This window comes from Thermobia domestica, chromosome 6, assembly GCF_964235325.1.
Source record: "Thermobia domestica chromosome 6, izTheDome1.hap1.1, whole genome shotgun sequence".
NCBI lineage: Eukaryota > Metazoa > Arthropoda > Insecta > Zygentoma > Lepismatidae > Thermobia > Thermobia domestica.
The window spans coordinates 207,008,196-207,024,835 of record NC_137459.1 but is presented as its reverse complement, the minus strand read 5'-3'; the positions used below and the strand labels follow the sequence as shown (position 1 = coordinate 207,024,835).

At 34.4% G+C, this 16,640-nt stretch overlaps 1 long non-coding RNA gene across 1 annotated transcript; it reads right to left on the bottom strand.

Annotated features, from left to right (window-relative positions):
- Positions 1-1,596: 1,596 nt before the first annotated feature.
- Positions 1,597-8,571, bottom strand: LOC145687758 (uncharacterized). The gene is made up of 3 exons (XR_014131742.1): positions 8,473-8,571; positions 2,207-2,445; positions 1,597-1,711 (listed from the first exon to the last, which is right to left on the bottom strand). It is a non-coding gene; the product is annotated as an uncharacterized LOC145687758 (long non-coding RNA).
- Positions 8,572-16,640: the final 8,069 nt, after the last annotated feature.

Sequence of the window (16,640 nt, the reverse complement as noted above, 5' to 3'; positions counted from 1 at the left end):
AGGAATGTTCGACATTTAAGATTTTTTATAATATTGGATAGGAATGTTCATATCTTTTGAGTCTTATTTTTTTCTGGCTGCAGTGAAATTAACAGGAGGTACTATGTGCATTTTAAATAATGTGTCTTTATTCCTATGTAGAATCTAGAAAGTTTCTTGGAATTTGTTGATTAAGATGTCGATTGACTCTTCATACTCTCATGACTGATATTAGTTTATGGCGTAACTTTTCTGTTAGATATCAAATGAAAGGATAAATCACGAGGATTCAAAATATATTTTATAGGTATTTTATTACACATAACAAAGGTAATAAAATAATAAATTCTCTATTCAATAAATAAGTAAACTCAGTAGTTTTCAAGTTCTTGCAGAATGAATGATTGCTTGTTCCAAACACTCGCTCGCCTATAATGGAAACGTACAAGGAGCTCAATTTTGAAATGAAATGAAATGAAATTTTTCGAATTTTACGTCCCACGAATATGCAGGCTAGGCTAAAAGAGACGGTGATGATGAAAACATGAATGAAATGTTGGAATGAAGAAAGTGGGAGGAAACTGAAAGACCAGAGGAAACCCACGCACAAGGTGTTTGCCTACCGCAGGGCTCACTGGGATCGAACCAGGAACCCCATGTGCCAAAGGTGAGCGCTCTGCCACTGAGTCACCGCGGCCCCCCAAGAGCTCAATTTTGAATAGAAGTCGTGAGCACAACTGCACATGTTTCTAGGTCTGATAATTAACTCCTTTGTGGCTATATGATCCTCGTACTCGTCGTCGGGCGGAAGACCCGCGTTCGATTTCCGGAGAAAGTTCATGTAGTTCGGATCACTGGTTCGGCTGTAGGTCCAAATTTTATAGAACCTTGTTGTTGAAGGGACGATAAACTTTAATCCATCCTTCCAACCATAGATGTGCTAGTAGGAACACTAAGTCATCATGTATTAGTTGCACTGAATCCTAACATTTTAGGTAGATTCTCAGCTAGAGGAAACGTTAGAGGTAGGAATAGAAAGTTTTAGTTGTCATTTACACTGGTAGAAGAAATTCAACGTTCTGTCCTTCTTCCTCCTGATGCGTGTATGCGTTTACATAGTAGCTCAAAGATTCAGGAGAGCAGTGCGTACGCCACTGCAAACGAGAGAAAATGGTTCTTGATTCTCTTATCACAAGCCCATGCCATTTTATTTTTAAGCTCATTGTTTTCCCCTTTCAGTTTGTTTATTCATTTCTTAGCACATAACATGTAGTCCCGTTTGGCTGAATCCCGTTTCGACGAACGACCTTACGGCTATTTAGATCAAAACTCTTATCAAATCTTATCTTCGGCGAAACGGGATATCCCGTTTGGCCGAATCCCCTTTCGCCGAAAATGGAGTTAGGGAAATTTTGACCTGTTTGAGGGATTTTTCCTTGAGAGTCAGGGAAAGAATTTTCTTGACGGATTGAAACAATTTCGTGCACAACGACGATAAGTGAAACTCGAACTAGCCTCCCGTGGTTTATTTTTTATATTTTCGGCGGATATGGTAATGTAAATAAGTTGATGTTGTAATGCAATTCAAACATAGCATATAATTTAAATAAATTTTATATGGGATTTATTGAAAATCATACATATAAGTACATATTATTGATCATGGTATCCATCAAAATCTTTCGCAGTCCATTACTTTTCTTGAATTCTTCTCACTTCACGGTTGCAGTTCCTAAAATTGATAATAATAATAATAATAATAATAATAATAATAATAATAATAATAATAATAATAATAATAAACTTTAGTACATTTGAAAGGGAACTGATTAAGAGAATCTACAATTTCATAAGAGAAAACAAAAATTAAAGGTTATATTTTCCTTTGTGATGAATGTTCTTATAAAAAGTTTATTATATTTACAGAAAATGTATTCAATTCTACCTAGTGATTTGCTAGGGATTTCCCTTTATTTTAAGCAGGCTTATCAAGAAATACCTTATTAACTGCGTTAAATTGCTACAGTGTACCACCAATATACTAATGGTAAGAGGAACAAAGGCAAGACAAAAAAAAATACTATACAGCACGATTTGTAAATGGAATAGAATTAAATATGAGGTACACAATTATTCGCTTGCTGAATCATACATCCCTATCGGTATTAATTTTGCTAGTCACGATACAGGCAGAAACTTTCAGTCAGAAAATTCAAATGTTACGTACCTAGATGAAAACAATATGATACTGCATCCATGTATTGGAAAAGATCTATCTCTCGAGACACTAGTCTCTGTTTAAGAGTTTGAACCCTCTCATTTTCAGCTTGCTCTTGATTCGTCAGTTCTAGAAAGACGAAGATATTTGGATGTTCCTTTGCGAGTCTTTTGTTGAATTTCGAATGCCATCCTCGAACATGATTCGTTGTCCTAGGACCATCATTATTGAAGTGGTAACATATATCGCTGAAATAAACACACCCAAACGATGAATATCATCAAATAAAATTGAGAGATCAATGTACAAACATAATATTATAACCTGAGCTGCATAATTTGATTTTTACCACGGGATAAAAACACCTATTCATTTAAAAAAATGAAACCGCAAAAATACGGTGTAGATAATTTAAAAATACATATAAAATAGAGCAATTTAGAAACATTATTTATCTTTTTCATCTATTGTATTTTCCGAATTTTCACTAGTCGCAAATGTTGTATTGCAAATACCAAAACTGTTACAATATTCTTGCTATATACTAGGTTCTACACACGCTAATTAAGTGTAAAGGTTTTATACTAAAGAAGAAGATAATACATAAATGCTCACGGTGAAAAAAATTGCATCCGATTCATCAACCCATGTTTCCACCAAATAATCATGGAATTATTCTTTATTGATAACGCCCGGTGCATTTTCTTGTAGATAAATGAATATATCTCCTACACTCTCTACAGGTACTAATGGGGGGACAGCAGCTCGACGTATCCATTTCCTCACTTCCTGTTCCTTCTTGAACGCAGTAGATAATCCTAACTCTTGCGCTTTCCTCCAAATACACTAAGTGTAATGAAATAAACAGCCACGTATCACACTGTTTGAGAAGATGCTACGAAAAGCGTTCATTGCTGCTTTCTCAAAATCTAGAATTACCTCCGATGGGCTGAAATTAAATGCACTGTCACTAGCTTTCTGTTGTATCAAATTAAATAATCTGACATATACTTCCTCTCGCTTGCTGGGAAGGAGACAAAACAATAAGGAAAATGTCTGCCCCAAGTACTTTGTATGCAAAAAAAAAATGAAATCTTTGAGTTTTACGTCCCACGGTTATGCTAAAGGAGACGGTGATGATGAGTAATGGATGAAATGAAGAAAGTGGGAGGAAACGGGAGTAGCCGAGAAAACCCACGAGCACGGTCTTTGTCCACCACAAAGTTCACTTGGCGGGGACTGGGATCGAACCCGGGACCGCAAGCACCAGAGGTGAACGCTCTACCACTGAGCCACCGCGCCCCATACTTTGTATGCAGTGTGTACAGCTGACAAAAGATGCGAGGAACACACTTTAAGGTACCATCCATGTAAACTGTATTTCCACAACACAGCTTCTGCAGATTTCCTAATGTTCCAAGTATCTGCAAAGAGTGAATGTAGCAAAGCAAGATACTGTTTGCAACAGAAAGAAATGAGTCTTATATGCAATTAGATAGGCAAAGAACCAAAAAGAAAATGAGAAAAAGAAGAAAAATAAAGCATTATCTCAAAAAGAATTGCAAGTAGCTTCAGAATTTCAACCACTTACATACTATTCTATGATCCTATCCCAACCAATTCCACCTACGGTGTAAAAGCGCAATTTCAATATGGAGGTGGCGCTTACCATTCTATTGGCCTGAGCCGTTCATGTAAATAAAGCATTTATCGCTATGAACAAGCAATGAATCGAATGAGTAATTGCAAAATTCCCAGGTTCAAATCTCTTGCCAGCTTTAGTAATAATAATAATAATAATAATAATAATAATAATAATAATAATAATAATAATAATAATAATAATAATAATAATAATAATAATAATAATAAATTATTTCCCTGACTCTCAAAGAATAATCCCTCAAACAGGTCAAGATTTCCCTAACTCCATTTTCGGCGAAAGGGGATTCGGCCAAACGGGTCCAAATCGCACAAAATTGCATATAACATTTTTTTGTTTAATTATTTGGCAACAATTCTGCACTGCAGTCTGCATTGTTTGCAAGGGGTGCAAAGCTTCGTGAAAATGAGATTAGTTATTTTATTTGTTACTTCTATCTTCTAGTTAAAAAAATAACTACTTTTTTCTTTCGTTTTTTAACGTCACGTTAAGAGACAACAAATACTTGATCTGGTAAACTGGAGCCAGCTTCTTGAAGGTAGTTGCCTAGTATCTCGCTAGTTGTGTGATACCAGTTCAATTTAGCAGTACAAATAATCTCTGTTTACAAAAAAAAAAAAAAAAAAAAAAAAAGTTTACAAGTTTTGACTTCAAGCTTATTGCACTAGTCATGTGAAGAAACTTACTAGTCAGGTGAATGCATTTTGCAAGTAAATTTTAACGAAACTGTTCATGTATTTGTTTTTTTATTTATTTATTTAATTTGTGTCTATCTTGAGAGAAGTGATTGCAAAGGATGAGATACAAGAAGAGGTTGCAGCCGCTTTGCCAACATTTGAGGGAATTAAACATACCCTGTACAACTGTCCAAGCACAGAAAGGCCTGAGCTTCCCACGAAAAGAAGTTCTATTATGTTAGAGGGCAGGTGGAGACAGACATTAACAGGAGAAGAATTCCTCTTAATTGATGATGGTATTGATTCTGATCGATTATTGGTAACTGATTATTTATTATTATTTCAATTCTAATTACACAATAACTTGCCTAAAGTATTTAATTTTAGCAGCTTTAAGTATACAGACATAATTAATATCATATAGTTTGAATTTAATTAATAGGATCCTCAAAGTTTAGTTTTGGAGCCAGATATGTACTAATAAAATTAACTGATTCAAATAAGGGATTTCAATTGTATTATATTCTGGGATATATTTAACCAAGAAAGCAAGAATAACTTAAATAATGCGCGAAACAAGGTTGAAATTTTAAGTTCATGAGCTTTAAACAACCTTAACATTCAAGTATGTATCCTTAAATTTTAGCTAGAATCATGTATGTTGGTTACTACACTTGAAGCGTGCAACATGTTTGAAAATTCAATATTAAATTTGTATTTTGTTTAAATTTAATAAGTGTATTAATATATTACTTAGCTAATACACTAATAATTATTAATATATTAGGGGAGCTAAGTATTAATATTATATTCTGCAGGTCTTTGGGACAACTGGAAATTTACGGAAGCTTGCAACCACGAAGACAACTTGGATATATGGTACCTTTAAACCAGCTCCCCGTATACTTCAGCAGCTTTACACCATACATGGGACTTATTTGGGGCAGACTTTTCCGTTCCTATTTTGTTTATTGCCTACTAAGAAAGAGGAAGAATATCGTAGGATTCTGCTTCTGATTAAGGATGCGGCTTCTGCAAGTGGTCTCAACTTTAACCCTACTACAGTGATCATAGACTTCGAAAGAGTGCTTATCAATGTCGTTACTGGTGTTTTTCCGGATGCAGCCAATTGTGGATGTTTCTTCCATTACACCCAATGTTTGTGGAGAAAAGTTCAGTCATTGGGGTTGTCCACTTTTTATGAAGAAGACAAAGAGGTCAGGAAGTGGATACGACGTGCTGCTGCACTACCACTTGTGTCAATGGAGCAAGTGAGTGACATGTTCCTGCACCTTCAAGAAAATGCCCCAGACGTACAAAACGCAGAAAAGTTTCATGACTATTTAGTCGAAACATGGCTGGACGATGCAGTCGCCATCTTCACAAAGTAAGTACGATATAGTATTTACTTTATTTTCTACGCTATTTTACTATATGTTTTTCGTTTGAAAGGTTTTTGTCAAATATATGCGGTTTTCATTTGGAAAACGAAATCTACGTTAGCATTGATTAGTATTTCATATGTACTCATTTGGTCATTATAGTCCTTTGTTTTTCCATTAGTCTCGTTTGGCATTATCGTATTGCCTATGTGTTCTACAATTGTGAGCTCAGAAGTTTCTGGATATGAAATGATGCATAGTGTCTTTAATGGAGTGCGGTAAGCGTAATTATTATTCTCATTCCATAAAAAAAATCATTTCTGAGATCTGCATGCCAATACGAAATTTTAATCTGCTCATACCAGAGATCTGAAATTAATTCCATACTATTGTAATGATTACAAAACTAAGTACTTATAAATTTTCCGTGTTACTAACAACAAACAACAGACATTATCCTTAGTCAAACTTCCAATCGCTGTTGAATGACCATTGTCAAGCTTTGATTTGTTTTATGTAATTAATGTTTCTCTCTTTTCCAGAGATATATGAAAGCATTATGATAATGTTGAGAGAAGAACAACTAATGTTGTAGAGGGGTGGCACTCTAAATTAAACAGAAAACTGACAAGAGAACATCCGAATATTTTTACATTTGTACACCTCCTGCAACAAAAACAAAGTGAGAATGAAGCTAGTATGCTAATGTTTGAAGTAGAGTAAAAGCCCAAGGAACCAAAGCTGAAATATAGGCGAATTGCACAGAAAATAAAATAATTGAATAAAAGACGTCTGGAATTACATGTAATAGACTTGGTGGTTTACGCAGATACCGTTGCATACTGTTTGCATTTAGAACGGTGATGGTGAGATGTTTTAAATATATTTGGCTATATTGACGATGTGTGGTATTTACATTGACGATACGTAGTATTTACATTGACAATATAAGTATATGTAACATTGCATATAGTGTAGAATTGTGTTAGAAGACAAATCACCTGTTAAGGTAATGCCGAAGAAGGAGCTGTGATGTAGAAGACAAAGGCTCTTTTTTTTTTAAAGGGCCGCCTTTTGCATCCTCTTGCATTGTTTGTTTTATGTATAGCCGAACATGTCTTGAGGATGTGAACTGTGGCACTTTTTAGTACTGCAAGCCTTAGTATGCTGCAGATAAACTACTGGAAAACCGAGTAAAATTTTGTTGTGAAATGACTTGATATTAAACCAAAGTAAGTCTGTTTCGTGTTCGTTTCAGTTACAATGTCAAACGGGTTACTGGCAACTGAATCTATCAATTCGAGGAAAGAGATATGATTGAGACAAACGTTCTTTTTTAAAGGCCGCCTTATGCAGCCTCTTGCATTGTTTGTTTAATAGTTGGCCAAACATGTCTTGGGATGTGAACTGTGGCACTTTTTAGTACTGCAAACCTTAGCAAGCTCGAGGTAAACTACTGGAAACCCAAATAAAATTTTGTTTTGAAATGAGTTGATATTAGATCGAAGAAAGTTTTATTATTATTATTATTATTATTATTTTAATGTTCGTTTCAGATACAATGTTTAACGTCTTTCTTGCAACTGAGTCAATCAATTTTCCATGTATGATGAAACTTGTAGAGATAGTTGTTCTTACAGAAGCTTTTAGATTACTACATAAATATTCACTACAAAAATTCCTTCCTGCACAGAATTCCCCGTCTCGAAAGATTAGGCAGAACAGGAATTACCGTTCTACCTAAATATAAGATCATTAAAAATATTTTCTAGAAAGTGCTGGAAGGCATGTAGGCAGAACGGGAATGAATCTCACAAACATGTGAGGATTTAAAAGATAGTTATCTTTAGAGGAAAGTGCCTCTTCACTGGGCCAATTTGTATTTCGTAAGTAGACAATACATTTTATAAATTGATGAATAACGTGTAATTGTTTTCTTATTGTGAGACTTTCTTTCTCTCGGAATTAAAAAAAAAACTCAAACTGGTAGAGCGTTGTCCTTCGTTTGTGGCGTCCTTTGTTTGATCCTGAGATGGATATAAATGGGGTTATAAACGACATACCTAGCCAAGTAATTTCAAGTATTTGTACGTGCAACATACAACAATATTATTAATAAGATACATACATTAAAGATCCCATTAGCGTCAAAGTTTTGCCTCGTTATAATATACTGGATGTTGTTAGTGAGACGCGTACATTTGGTACATATAAAATATTTTTAAAACATGCAAAGAGCCTGATTTTGTAAATAAAACTGAATTCTTTAGAGTGCTATTTAAACCAACCTAAATTTCTTGGTGTTGTTAAATCTCAGGGCTTGAAATGGAAACATGAGGTCCCATTTAAAACACAATTTATTATGCTGAATCGCACAAAAATGAGAATAAAATCTTTGAAAATTGACTTATACAGTGGGTTGCGTGTCACCAGGAGACTTGTACCCACAATGATAAATGACTTTTCTACTTATACATGGCAGATGGCAGAGTTTTACTGAAACTCCTCCCAAAAGTGGAGAAGGGATATCATAAGAAAAGAAAAGGTACTTACAAAGCAAGCATCCCAAATTCCATGGCGGTTGCTGAAGATTCGACTCAATGCGTATACTTCGACGAAGAGGTTAATTGTGATGCCTCTTGCCCGTGTTTTTTATATTATTCAACCTTCTGATGTAACATGCAGAAAAAAAAATAAAAAAAATAAAGTTTTCCAATACGTATTTCTGTTGCTGCTATTTTTCTTCTGGAAAGTCCATGCATTTTTTTTCTATATCACGTCACTAGATGTGTTTATATTTTGCAAAAGCAACGGGCCGAGAAGCTTACGTAGAGGTCAACTTGCTGTTGTTGCTTTTGATGGAAAAGTTTGTTTTCCTATTCACACAACAAACCTTGACCATATGTTATCGCTTTCTATTTACTAATTTTCACCTTCCGTGTACGAAAATGTACACTGAAAATATGATTCCAATTTCAATTTTATGTTAAAAAAAAAAAAAAAACTTATGCATTTTCATGTCCCAATTTATTACACAGGTTATAACATTCTTATTCGTACACCTGAATTTATGACCAAAAATGTAACATATGTGTACTTTACGTTTATTATTTTTATATGTACTATATGTATATGAATAAAGGAGGTTTTGATCACAGTTTTCAATTTAAAAACCAATCCAAAGTAGTATTAAAAATTATCCAATAGTAATAAATAAAGAAATACACCATGTTTTCATGCAACATTTCTATTCGTACATGAATATGACGGGTCGTGTTAATCGCAAATAATATTATCATTCACGAGTATTCTTCGTTTTGTATTGAAGCAGTGTGAGGGGTGTAGGTGACCCTTGTTAGTAGAAGATACTGTGCGTGCTTTCCTTCAAACACCACGGATCAAAATGGGTACGCAGAAGGACTGAGTTCTGACCTAAAAGAGATAATTATAAACTTAGCACTGTGAGGAAATACTTTACGTCAAATAGCAGTACTGTTACTAGCTTGCACTCCCCTGTTCAGTACATAGTACAAAAATTCAGAGAGCACGATTCAACGAGGAATTTACCGAAGAAACCAAAGGAACGTAAAGTAAAAGCACATGACAAACGTTTCGTTCTTCAAAGAGTTCGAGAAAATCCCAAATTAAGTGTCCCCGAACTACGTCCATTAGTGGAAAATGTGTCCAGGAAGCAGATGTGTGACCAAACTGTCCGGAGTGTGTTGTGGAAACATTGGTATCATAGTCGAATAATGCGAAAGAGGCCGTATGTAAGTAAGGGGAATCGAAAGAAGCGCCTTGCGTTTGCAAAACAATATCGTGATATCGATCAAGAATTTTAGGATAGTGTTATATGGTCATATGAGACGAAAATAATCCTTTTTGGGTTAGATGGGGTACGTAGGGTATGGAGAAAACCAAATACAGAGAATAATAATATGAACACCCCCACAGCTAAACATGGTGGTGGGTCACTAATGGTGTGGGCTTGTATGTCACACACTATCCAGTTTACTGATGGCATTATGGATGCCAATGTATATTGTGAAATATTAAAGAACAATGTCAAGCAGTTTGCAAAAACTAGGTACACATTTCAACAGGACAATGACAGTAAACACAAAGCTAGACTTAGCATGTACCAAGTTTGTGTTTTTCTTATGATTTCTTTATGGTATAATAGCCCGTGTGTACGAATAGAAAAGTTGCACGAAAACAGGGATTCTCTCATTGTTTGTTTTTATTAATTAATATTTAATTTGACACGAATTATTTTTCTATGTTTTTCAGTTTGTGAAGCCCTAATGTATCCAAGTGTGACAATTAACTAGCACAATATTGTAATTTAATGGAGAAATTAAATATTTCGTTTGAAAAATTAATGTGTACAAATAAGAATGTTATATACTGTATGACACATGCAATATGCGCCCGCTGGAATATGCATTTCTTACCTTATGTTTAGCAACATGCAGTACACGCTGCGGACTCATTTGGTGACGCCAAAAGCCAGTTAGCACTATATCGTTTAATAATAATAATAATAATAATAATAATAATAATAATAATAATAATAATAACAAAGATGCCAAAGATGAGAAGTCTACCAATCGACAGATCTTATTAAACACTACAAAATGATATGGGTGATCCTAAATCCTTACGAGTAGTTTCCGAGAAAGCATATTTGTTTGTAAACCTAAAGATGCATGCTGTATAGAAACAAAGTCACCTATTAAGAAATTCAGCTCTGGGTTACGATGTGTTTGAAAGCGCATGTGTGAAAATATTAAGTGTGCCTATGTTAACGGTTCGGCTACCGCTCAGAGATTTTTCAGCAGAATGAATCGAATAAAAACACTACTGAGAAAACGACTTGGAGACTCATCATTCGACTGCAATGCATGAGGATTTCTGTTGAAGGGAAAGAAAAAAGAATGTGGAGAAGTTTTAATTCAGGTTCTTGAACAGCATACATCGAAATGACAAAGGGTCAGTTAGGTTTAAATGAGGAAGGCATTTGCAAGAATAATTACATAATTTAATATTTTTTATAAGCAAAATGATACTACATATAATTATCTGATATTTACGTAAATGGTCTGGTATTAAATCTAACATGATTAGACATTTGCAATAAAACGTAGATAATCATATAACTTCTAGATGTAATAAGTTGTAAATAGTTTTCTGACCGATTACTCTAATGTGAATTAATGTAAGGAAGCTTTAGGTATGGAAAAGCTTTAGATATTACTCTTACAAGCAAGGTTTCCCAAGTGTCACACTCCGTCTGCATGAAACTCCTTGAGTGAATAAATGAATCAAAAGTAGGACATACGTGTTTTTTATATAGGCCAATATGAGGGATGAAGGGGTAAACACCCCCCTAAAGTGCGAACATAGGGCAGTTAGACATTTTTTTTTTAAAAAGGCATATTGCGTTTTAATGATACAATCATACTTGATATACCGATGCAGTATGTATTTTCTATCTGGATCTGAAAAACAGGTGTTCGAATTCAGAACCTAGAATTGACTAGCTCTTAAAATCGAATATCTGGTTCCAGAACCGAAAATCAGGTACTTGGTTCTAGAACTGAGAATCGAGTATCCGGATCCGTAATCAAGAATGGGGTACACGGATCCGGAACCAAGTATCAAGTACCCGATTCGATTACCGAACATCGGGTACCCGAATCCGGAACCGAGAATTGGCTACCCTAGTCCATTATTAACTGGGACCCATGTATTTTAGGAGCCGATACTCTCAACTTCAATTATTTAAATGAGAGGGGACATTGTCTTACGTGGAAAACTAGTAAAAATAATACATTACAAAAAATGTATTTGCATAATAACAAGTAAGTTCCATTTCGAGGTGTGAAACTACGGTAGATATCCAAACTATAAACATTCAATACTCAAATTTGAATTAGTACATCTATAATGAAAGTTGCAATAAAGTGAGTAGACCAAATATAGAACCAATTCCTCGGAACCTGAATCCACATCAAATAGTCATTAGGCAATTAGCTATGCCTTACTTTCTTCTGTTTTATGGTGATAAATATTGAAACCAATGATCATTAATTTAAACAACTTCCCTTATGAATAGAGGAATAATGGAGAAGATATGACCTATTCTTAGAACACTGAATCAACTGGAAAAAGAAACTGCTTCTCGATATCTCTCAGAGTTGTTGCTATTTGTAAATCAAATTGAAAAGCGGAAGTATCATACTAGTAAATTTCAACCACATGCTGTTATGGTAGAGTGCTGCGAGTTCTCATGATATATATCTTTGAGACAATGTATAGGTTGCAGGACATGTTATTGCTATCTATTACCGCTTCTGTTCTATTAGTAATAAATGTTGAGACCAAAAATGGTTAATTTAAACCACTTCCGATTTGTACAGATGGTTAACGGAGGAGATGGAACCTACCTTTGGCAGTTTAAATCGGTTGCATAAAACCGCATTTCGATATTTCTTACTGTTTTGCTCTATAGAATTCAGTATTGAAACCGGAACTAGTAGTATATTTCAACAACTTCCAGTTTTGGTAGAGTGCTGGGGGTTGGGACGATATATTCTCTTGAGGTACTAAATTGATAGCAAAAACCAGGTTTTGCTCTACGAAAATAAGTTTGAAGCCGAAAATAATAGTAAATTAGAACTACTTTTGGTTTGAGTAGAGTTTTGTGATGATGTTGGTATTTTATCTTGAGACACTAAATCGTTAAAAAAAATAATAAAAAACTATAGTCGCCGTTTATATCATGTTTGTTATGATCTTGCATCGTTTGGCCTAATCCTCGTTTCGCCTAACCAATTATCTGACATTTTTATGGCAGACGAATGATAAGATTTGTGTCCGCCATTTTAGGCGAAATAAGTATCCTCGTTTGGCCTAATCCTCGTTTTGCCAAAAATGGCGGACTATAAAAACATTCGCGGAAGTAAGACTGGTGGTAAATTTTGAAAGATTATTCCCTACTATATGAAGAACTGAGAAATATTTTATTTCCCCAAAACTAATTTGTAGTACGAACATTTGCTTTAGGGAAAATGCTTCGACATTTGTATTACGGTTATTTTTCCTTTCCATTTTGAGAACATTAACATTCGATATACTATTCATTTAAACTTAACGCCCTCACAGCATCTATAGTGGCTATATTTCAGATGAGAAAAAAACAAGTTACGCATACTTTAATCCCTATTATTAATTTCGTTTAAAGGTGAGTGTTTTAGTTTGCAGTTTGTTTCCAAATATCTGATATTGTCAAATGGTACTGCTAATAAGCGTCTTAAAGGAAATATAGTTTGCATGAGTATTACGAAAATATGGATTTTATATTTCTGTTTCGTACTGTGGATGCAGAAGTTATATTATTGTAGCTTTTGCTGGTGTTTCAGGGGATTTCATTCCAATGTCAATGCTTTTCTAAACTGTTAATCCATTATAAGAGATCCTATTGTGATCCTATTTTATTTTAATTAATATGAAATTTGAAAACGTTACGAGCTAGATCTGACAAGAGATATCTAAATTAGCTCATAAAAATGGACAACTGTGATTGAAATGACTGATTTGGACAAATCGCTCTACTGGCAAGTTGATCTTTGCATAATTCCACAATCTAACCTGGTTCGATCCCATGAATTTTGTGGTGGACAAACACCGTGCTCGTGGGTTTTCTCGGGGTTCTCCCGTTTCCTCCTACTTTCTTCATTCCACCATTTCACTCATCTCTCATCATCACCGTCTCCTTTAGCCTAACCGGCATAATCGTGGGACGTAAATCTTAAAGATTTCAATGTGTTACTAACAAAGAAAAAACAAAAATACATTTGAATTCTAAGTAACCATTAGCAAATAGCTTTTGAAAATCTGTTAAGGAAATAAAATTGTATAAACAAAAAAATATATTCCCTTCAAATATTGTGGACAGGCATTTGCACAATCACAGAAAAGGATTTGTTTACAGTTTCGAGTTTTGGCCAATCAGAAGCAAGTATTTGTTTACATCTTCCAGGCGTGTCTATCATGTATTCAAGTAACTGTCCTTTTACTTTTCTATAAATAATCCTTATATTTACGTTTAAATCTTAATTACTGTTCTTAGGATCAATGAGAAAGATTTGTTATATATTGTTATTGTATAAATTGTTACTTAAAATAATATTAAGTTTTAAAATCAATAGTATCAATTACCGATGACACTATTATTTATTTTCTTATTTGGATACGTGTTTAAATGAATCCCAAGGTGAAGTCCGGGTAGGAACATTTTTGTCCACGAGCTTTCACGTCGAAAATGACCTGAAACAAGGAGATGCTTTTTCGCCATTATCATTCAACCTTGTTCTGGAATACGCTATAGGGAAAATCAAAGATAGCAGCCAGGGCCTAGAGTTGAACGGTATTCACCAGGTTATGGCATATGCTAATGATTTAAATTTAATAGGGGATGACAGGAGAACAATAGAAATAAATGCAGAGATCTTATTAAAAGCTTACTGGAACATGGATTTAGAAGTAAATACAGATAAAACTACATGCATGGAAATGCGTCGGGACCGTAATACGGCAAATTATGGATGCCTTAAAATATTAAATAATACTTTTGATAAAGTGGATAATTTCAAATATATAGGATCAATATTAACAGAGGAAAATAATATTCACGGAGAAATTAAATGACGATTAAAAGTAGGGAATTCGTGTTATTATTCAGTTCAAAATTTCTTGTCGTCGTGAATTCTGTCGAGGAATTTGAAGTTTAAAATATATAAAACGACAATCATTCCTGCTGTTTTATATGGTTGCTAAACATGTCGCTTACTCTGAGTGAAGAACATAGGCTGAAAGTATTTGAGAACAAGATCCTGAGGCGAATATTCGGACCCAAGAGGAACGGAAATGGGGAATGGCGGAAACTTCATAACGAGGAACTACTTAATATATATGGTTTACCGAACATTCTTAGGGTCATCAAGTCTAAGAGGCTTAGGTGGGCAGGTCATGTAGCTAGGACGGAAGAAAGTAGAAACACTTTCAAAGTCTTGACTGGAAGACCCATCGGAAAACGATCATTAGGAAGACCTAGGTGCAGATGGAAGGGCAATATTAAGATGGATCTCGCAGAGATAGCAATACAAGGTAAAAACTGGATCCAGTTGGCTAAGGATAGAAGTAGGTGGAGAGCTTTTGTGAACGCGGCATTGAACATCCGGGTTCCATAAGCCATAGAGTTAGTTAGTTTCTTATTTGGTTGCTATGTTGTATTGCATTCATTTAGAATGTTAGATGACTGAAATGCTAAGTTGTGTTTTACTTGTTTACTTTTAATGCAAACTTTATTTTTTAGTTACTAATTTACATAAAATGTTGGGAAATACATTCTGAAAAAAAAAATAATAGGTTTCTCGTTTTCCTTTCAACATTGCTGAGAATTCACTGTTGAAAATAAAATAAGCGTAATATTTTATTTTTTTCTTTTGGTTTAAATCTCATTTTTATGCTCCAAGACTAAGAGAGGCGGTGATGATGACAATGAACGAAACTGGTGGGGTGAAGAAAGTGGAAGGAAACGCATGAAGCCCAAGATAACCCTTACACCACAAAATTTGTAACGTGCACTTGAACATTGTATTTCATTCGATTCAAACATATCTGCTATTTGTGTAATTGTTCAGTCATATGATGTTCCGTTATAGATTTTCCTTTGTAGCAAGTGAATTTCACATGATACTGGAATATTTCTCAGTACAGTATTTGCTCAAATCTTAGAAATTCGAATGCAGGAAATGACCACAAAGCTCTTCCAGTACTTTCAACATTTGTATTTTTTATTGCAAAATGTTCTGAAGTACATTAAGGTCAGATGTGCAGGAATACATCTGAAAGAAGCTCAAGATAAACAAGTATTCTTTATATTCTAGCAGTTTTTTATACGTCTCTGCTTCATTTATAGTTTTGTCATCCCAATACATTACAACTTGAATTTTCTCAAAGCACTTAATCAACTAGTTTTTTTTTTTTATTTGCATTGATGAAATAATAACTTTTGTATTCAAATTTCACTCGTTTGACATACTACCGGAACGTCCATAGCATAAATCTCTGATTAAGATTGATACGTCTCGGAGATGAAGTAAAAATTGAACAAATTTTAATGATATTAGTTAAGGATAATCCGGAGTTGAAGACACGCATGATACAATCAAATTTAACTGGTGTGCATAATAGTGAATGTAACATCCTTATTGAATAGTAGTGATCTTTTTGTCTCCCGGGCGGACTCACTCTCTCTCTTATACAGATACACACACACACATTATATGTACGGACATGGTAAATACATAAAGGAGTTTTGCTAATCCTAACTGCTTGAAAATATTGACCGCGGGTTAATATGATATCAATATTAATAAAGAAAAAAATGCATTTCTTTGTAGGGAATTTTATTCTTCTGTATTTCCCTCTTCTTGAATTTCCGTGATTTTTTTATTGTCCGCCATTTTAGACGTAACGAGGATTAGGCCAAACGAGGATTAGGCCAAACGAGGATCCTTTTTTCGCCTAAAATGGCGGACTGAAATCTTATCATTTATCTGTCATAAAAGTGTCAGATAATTGGTTAGGCGTAACGAGGATTAGGCAAAACGTGGCGACACGGTTTGTTATGTAGTGATGGAAATCTAAAAACC